This window comes from Elephantulus edwardii, unplaced genomic scaffold (genome assembly GCF_000299155.1).
Source record: "Elephantulus edwardii isolate Elephantulus edwardi_28Jun2011 unplaced genomic scaffold, EleEdw1.0 scaffold00064, whole genome shotgun sequence".
Taxonomy (NCBI): domain Eukaryota; kingdom Metazoa; phylum Chordata; class Mammalia; order Macroscelidea; family Macroscelididae; genus Elephantulus; species Elephantulus edwardii.
Genome location: NW_006399814.1, coordinates 8,656,693 through 8,663,909, shown reverse-complemented (window position 1 = coordinate 8,663,909; position 7,217 = coordinate 8,656,693).

The window sequence follows — 7,217 nt, the reverse complement described above, 5'->3', positions numbered from 1 at the left end:
TCTTTGGGCATGTTCACACCGCCAACCTTATCAAGCACTTAATCTTTTGCATCAACCAAACCAAAACCATTACCATCTACTCAGTTGAATTCCAAGTAGTAACAGACTTATGGGATGGAGTAAACTTCCACATGTTGTTGTTGTTGTTGTTGTTGTTATGTGCCGTCGAGTCACCTGCGACTCATAGCGACCCTATGTACAACAGCCCTAAACTCCGCTCTGTCCTGTGCCAATCGCACTGTCTCTGACACTCCCATCCCAATTATCCCAGTCACTGAATCAATCCACCTCATAGAGGGCCTTCCTCTCCTGCGCCGTCCATCCACCCTCCCAAGCATGATAGGATTTGAAAAGCTGTAATCTTTACAAAAGCAGGCTCCCACATCTCTCTCCCTTAGAGCTGATGGTAGATTAGAACCACAGATCTTTTAGTTAGTAGCTAATTCCTTTAACCACTGTACCACAGGGCTCCTTTTGTAAGTTGCTGTTACTATGTGCCATTAAGTTTACTACGACTCAAAGCAACCTTATGAACAACTTCTCTGATCCTTGCCCTATTCTGAACCAGCCTCGCCATCTCCAGCACGCCTGACTCCATTAACGCAGTTACTGCGTCACTCCATCTCATCCAGGGTCTCCTCTCTTGCACTGACCCTCTACCCTTCCAAGCATGATGTCCTTCTCCAAGGACTCGTCCCTTCTGGCCACGTGCCCAAAGTGTTTGAGACAGAGTTTCAAAATCCTGGCTTCCAAGGAGCAACCTCCTCCAGGACAGATCTGTTTGTTTTCTTGGCAGTCCATGGTATGTTCAATACTCTTCTCCAACACCACAACTTAATGGCATCGATTCTTCTCCTGGCATCTTTAGTCATTGTCCAACTCTCAGATGCATAACAAGCAATAGAGAAGACCATGGCCTAGATGAGGTGCACCTTAGTCTCCAGACAGACATTGTTGCTCTTTAGCACTCTCGAGAGATCCTTGACAACAAACTTTCCCAATGCAACTTGTCTTTTGATTTTCTGACTGCTGGTGGGAATGGTGTTGATTGTGGATTCAAGCAAGATGAAATTATTCACAAGATCCATTTTCTCTCCACCTATCATGATGCTGTCTATTGGCCCTGTGGTGAGGATTTTTGTTTTCTTGGTGTTGAGGTGCAGGCCATATTGAGAAGCTGAAGTCCTTGGTCTTCTGCAGCAAGTGCTTCGAGTCCTTTCAGTTCAGTTACTTTAACCACTGCAAACATGGCTCTCTTTACAAGTTGTTGTTGTTGTTGTGCACCATAGGGTCAGAATCAACTCATTGCCGGCCCTCTGGTGGGTTTTTAGAGGTAGTTAATTGCATAGGAAGAGTTTGCCGAACAGCTGGTGGCCTCGAACCGTGTGCCTTCAGAATTGCAGTGCAGCTTCTTAGTAATGTCATGCTTAAGCTCTCAGCTGCTAACCGAAAGGTCATGGTTGGAACCCACCCACCACCGCACGGGGGACACATGTTAAAGATGGCCTCCCGGGAAACCCTCTGGGTCAGCGCCACTCTGTCCCAAAGGGTCACTGTGCGTCATAGTTAACTCGGCAGCACAGATATCCGGGCTTGTGAGGGTCGGTACCTGTAATGAGCCCACTCATTCTTCATATTGTAAAGGAATGCTTAAAGCAATAATTTATTGGAAGTTTAACAATTCCTTCGGTTTCCCTTCAGCTTCTTCTTAATCTCACTTCAATATAAAAATTAGACATAGTACTTTCATTAAGATCTTCTCTAGTGAGATATTATCATAGAAATCAGCCTCTTACTTCATTTGTTTAGAGATTAAGGATGATGGAACTAAAGATGATTACATGCGGATTATTTTCTCCATTCCATTTTGTGGGGGTTTTTACTGTTTTGTTTGTAACTTCTGTGTTGCGCGTGGTCATCGGGAAGCCCCCAGTGATCCACCCCCCTCTGTCAGCATGGGGCAGGTTCTCAGCCCCTCCCCTTCACACTGGGGGTAGTCATGTGGCTTGCAACGGCCCATGGATGGAAGGAGATGGCACTATCACTTCAGAGATGCTTCTTGTTGTGCACCGTTGAGTTGGAATCCACCCATCGCTGACCCTCCAGTGGGTTTTCAGGAAGAGTTTCATCTCATAGGATGAGATTGCCCATCTTTCTCCTGCAGAGAAGCCAGTGGATTCAAACCACATGCCTCTGGGATGGCAGAGCAGCTCCTTGCCATCAGACTATACTAGGGATTGATTGTTACAGCCTCACTACCTCGCTTGTTCTGACTGATACAGGGAGCTAGACTAGTTTCAAAAAGACTGCCTGGGGTGCAAACTGTTAACACCCTAGGATGCTGACTGGACGCTTGGAGTCTGTAGTTCACCTCAAAGGCACCTTTGAAAAAAGGCCTGGAGATCTAGTTAGGAGATCTCTATAGGTTTTAATGAAAAACTAACCATGAACACCTGTGACGCCCAGTGTTACTCTAGTTACCTATTTCTACTCAGTCATGTGTAGAATGACTCCAAGGAAGCTTGTTGGTAGTGTTATGAAAGCATTAATAAAAGAAGGAAGGAAAACAGGCAAGAAGGAAGGAAGGAGAAAGAGAGAAAGGAAGGAAGAGAAGGAGGGAGGGAGGGAGGGAGGCCTACTTGGGTCTGTGGGATTCCAGGTTCTTCCACAGGCCAGCTGCAGCGAGAAGCCTCTGGAAGTGTGGATGTGGCTCTGGGACTCGGCTGGACACAGGGAGTGGGGCTCGGCTCTGCAGAAACCTGATCTCCTTCTTAGGGGTGAGGGGTCCCGGGGCTGGGCTACCGTGACCTCCTGGGAGTCTGGAGAGTTTCAATGCCAGCCCAGGGCTGAGGGGTTGCCAGGGAAGGCTGCTGGTCACCCCTGGTGTGGCATGGACTTGGCGTGAAGCGGACACCATGCAGCCCTCCATACCAAGCAACTCTAGCGTTGTTGTGGTTGTGTTCTGTTAAGTCGACTATTAACAGATCGGAATCCTGCCCTATTCTTAGGACCTGTGAAAAGGGAGAAAAGGCAAATGCATCCTTGGGGCCTATGGGAAAAGAGAGGCGGGGGCTTGTGCTAAAAGCCAGCCTTGGCTCCTCCAGGAAGAAGAGAAGGCTCAGGCTTGCTAAGTCTCACCACTCACAGTCACAGGCTCAGACTGGGCAGCTCAACTCACCCTGCGGGAGCTGGCACGGGGATGTGGGCAGAGTGGATGGGAGTGGGGATGGAGACCCACAGGGCCAAGACAGAGACCCTCAGAGACAAGGAGGGTCTCCTGAGACTCGAATCTCGAGCCCTCCGCAAGATCGGGAGCCTCTGACACCAGCTCAGAGCCCCTCGTTCCTGGGAGGGCGGAGCAATCTTTACCACCTCCCCGCTTACCGAGAACCATCCCCAGATCCAAGCACACAGGCATGGATGAGAGACAGAGGCAGTGCTTTGGGGACACCAAGGACCAAGACTCGCTGGGAACCATGTTTGGGTCAATATAGGTGGAGAGGCAAGTGTGAATGTGGACTTGGAGAGGTTCCACAGAGGCCAGGTAACAGGCAGATCCTCAAAACTCCCAGGATGTGGGGGTGGGTGGGGTGAGAAGCGGGCGAGGGGGAGCACCCAGTACAAGCAAGAGAAGTTACTGCCAGGGCAGCTCATCCTCTCCTCACCCCCATCACAGTCTCTCATCCCATCCAACACAGAAAGGAAAAGAATGCCATGTACCCATAGCACAGGTGAGGAAACTGAGGCTGTGGGGGACAAAGGAGGCCCAGCCCCAGGAAGTAGGCTTGTGTTCCCTGAGGTGGGAGGTCCCACTATCAGAGGGAGGAGTTCCCTCCCTCATTACTCATGGTTTAGTTAGATGACCTGGCTGGAAACACCTGATCAGATGCGACCAGATGACCAGCTGCTGAGACCTCAACAGCCCGCCTCACTGATAGGCCACCTTGTCCCCCCCTCAGAATGAATAGATTCATCACAACCTCACCCAGGACCCCCTAGCTACTGAAACCCAAATGGTTTGGCCAGCCCCCTGGATGTAGGAAAGGTTGACCCTGAAACTGAGAGAGGGCAACACCCTCACTGTCCACCAGCACAGCTCCTGCCTTCCTGAGCGGACAGATTACACTGCCCCATTTGTGTCCCGCCTGGTGCCAGCAGATGACCCTCCACAAGCCCAGCCCCAGCCCCCAAAAGAACCCCAAAACACAAGTCTCCATCACAACTCCCAGAAGCCCTGTCTCCCCCAAAACAGCGTCTTCTGACTCTTACTAACAGCTCTCAGAGGCCCGTGTGCAACAACTCAGAGATAAAAACGCCCTGATATGGGGTGGGGGGTCAGGTACAGTGCCCTCCTGCCACCCTGCTGCCTTTACTCCTCCCACCTGTCAGTGAGGGCGTGGGGTGCAGATGGGATTGGGGGAAAGCTGAGGGCTGCAGACAGCACCCCGTCCCCCTCGTTCCCCTCAAAGTGCCAGGGCCAGCGCGGGAGGCATCGGGCACATGATGCTGGCCCACCCTTCCCCCCACCTGCCTCCAGGCCTTGTGTGAGGCCTTCTTTCAACTACAACACCCATGTGGGGATAGTTAGCCCTACGTCTAAGGCTCACAGGATGGCTCGAATGGTTAGAAACACTGGACAAGTAGGTAAAGATTGGCAGCTCCAAGTTACCCAGAGGTGCCTCGGAAGAGAGGCCTGGTGATCTGCTTCCCAAAGGGCAAAGCCTTGAAAACGGTGGGAGGCAGTTCTACTCCAGGCCTGGGGGTCTCCACAAGTAGGAACAACACTGGTGGCCTAGTGACAAGGAACTCCCATGCCAACCCAAAGGTATGCAGTTCAAATCTACTATCTCCTCCTTGGAGAAAAGATGGGCAGTCTCCTCCTATAGGATTTATTGCAAGTGAAAACTCAACGGCACGTCAGCTATGGGTCAGCCCACAAGCACAGTCTAATGAATGCTTGGCACCTCCACTGGAAGTGGGGGGATCCTGGGGTTTGTGGGGACCCTACACCTCAGGTCCTGGACTCAGTATCCTGCCTCACACCACACCTGTGAGAGATCATTGCTGGGCACCCATTTTTCACAGGGGACAGTGGCTCAGAGCCACAGTCTGGCCCTCCACACAGTTGAAACATGACAAGCCAGGACTTGAGCTCTGGATTTTCTTTGGCCATTGTGATGAATTCCCGCAGTTCGTGGCTTAACCACCCAAAGCCCATTACCAACGAGCCGATCCCTGCTCTCAGCGACCCTGTGCAATGGCTCCAGGGTTTCCAAGACTGTAAATCTTTACAAACACCGCATCTTTCTCCCGATGAGCAGCTGGTGGGTCTGCGGACCACCTTTCAGCTAGCACGTCAACCACTGTGCCACCAGGGCTCCCTGCTCAGCAAGGGCCAAGCCCACCACCACCAAATCGATTTGACCATGAAATCCTACAAGTCAGAGCAGAGCGGCCAACACAGGGTCTTCAAGGATGGGAGAGCAGGAAGCAGGGAATGCCAGGATGCCCAGCTGTGCTTCCTTGACTATCCTGGGGCGTCTGACTGTGTGGATCATAGCATATTGTGGCTCGTGGTGAGAAGAATGGGAATCCCAGAACGCTTAATTATGCTCATGTGAAATCTATACCTAAACTAAGTAGCTGTTGTCCAAACAGGATAAAGATTTAAAATCAAGAAAGATGTGTGTCAGGGTTGTATCCTCTCTCCATACCTATTCAATCTGTAGGCCGAGCAAATCATTCTAGAAACCTGACTTTAGAAGAATAATTGGCATCAGGATCAGAGGAAGCCTCGTCAACAACCTGCATTATGCAGATCACACACCCTCACTTGTGATAAGCAAGGAGGACTTGAGGCGTTTGCTGCAGAAGATCAAGGACTACAGCTTTCAATACAGATTACATCTCAACAACAGAAAAACAAAAATCCTCACCACGGGCCAATAAGCATCATGATAAATGGAGAAAAGATTGAAATTGTCCTCTTACTTGGATCTTACTTGGATCAACACCCTTGGCATTAGCAGTCAGAAGACCTAAAGATATATTGCAGTGGGAAAGTCTGTATTCAAGGACGTCTCTAAATAACTGAAGAGCAATGCTGTCAGTTTGAGGACTAAGGTGCACCTGATTCAAGCCATGGACTTCCCAATTACCTATTAATATGCTTTACCTACTATGAGCAATGAATTAGGATGACAGAAGAAAAATCAACACTTTTCAGTTATGGTGTTGGAGAAGAGTACTGAGTATTCCATGGACAGCCAAAAGAACAAATGAGTCTTGGATAAAATGCAGCCAGAGTGCTCCTTGGAAGCAAAGGTGGTGAAGTTCTGTCTCACATACTTTGAGCATGTTGTTAGGAGAGGCAGTCCTGAAAGAAAGACATCATGCTGGGAAAGGTGTAGGGTCGGCATAAGAGAAGACCTTCAACAAGATGGGTTGATACAGTGGCTGTAGTAATGGGCACAAGAGCGTCAGCGATGGTTGAGGGCGGCACAGGACAAGCAGGTTTCAGATCTGTTGTTCACAGGGCGGCTTTCAGTCACAGTCTCCTGAAAGGCACATAACAACCAGCAGGAAGGAGACTGGCAGATTCAAACCTCTGAGTTAGAAGCCCAGTGCTCTAAATGCTGTGAAGCCAGGGCCCCTTGAGTGACTTAAAACAGCCTGAGATGTTCTCACCTGGTTCTGGAGGCCAGTGGGGCGCTGGGGGGTCGAGGGTGAAATCAGCGTCTCTGGGTTAAAGTCACAGAGCTGGCAGGCCTGGTCCTTCCGGAAATTTCAGAGATAGGGGTCTGTTTCCTCTCATCCCTTCACCAAAGGCCACTTTCTTTGTCCACTCTGCCTCTGGCGTCATGCGGCCTCACTTCCCGCCTCTGACCTCCTCTTGTAAGGGTCACTGTGGCCACATTACGGCCCTCCCAGAGAGTCCAGGTGATGTCCTGTCTCAAAAGTCTTGATGTTTTTCTCGGTCCTCCCCTCACCCCAATGTCAGCCTCATTCTACAACAGTGGCACCATATAATATTTGTCCTTTTGTGACTGAGATATTTCACTCAGCATATATTGAAGTCGATGAGGGAGAGAATAGTTTAAAATTAATATATTTTAGGGCATTATGATTATCCTAAGAGTCCGGAATGAGGGTTGCAGAGTGGAGTATACTTGGGGTGGGGGTGGGGTTGTGCAAGGTGGGGGAGAGGATTGTGTACC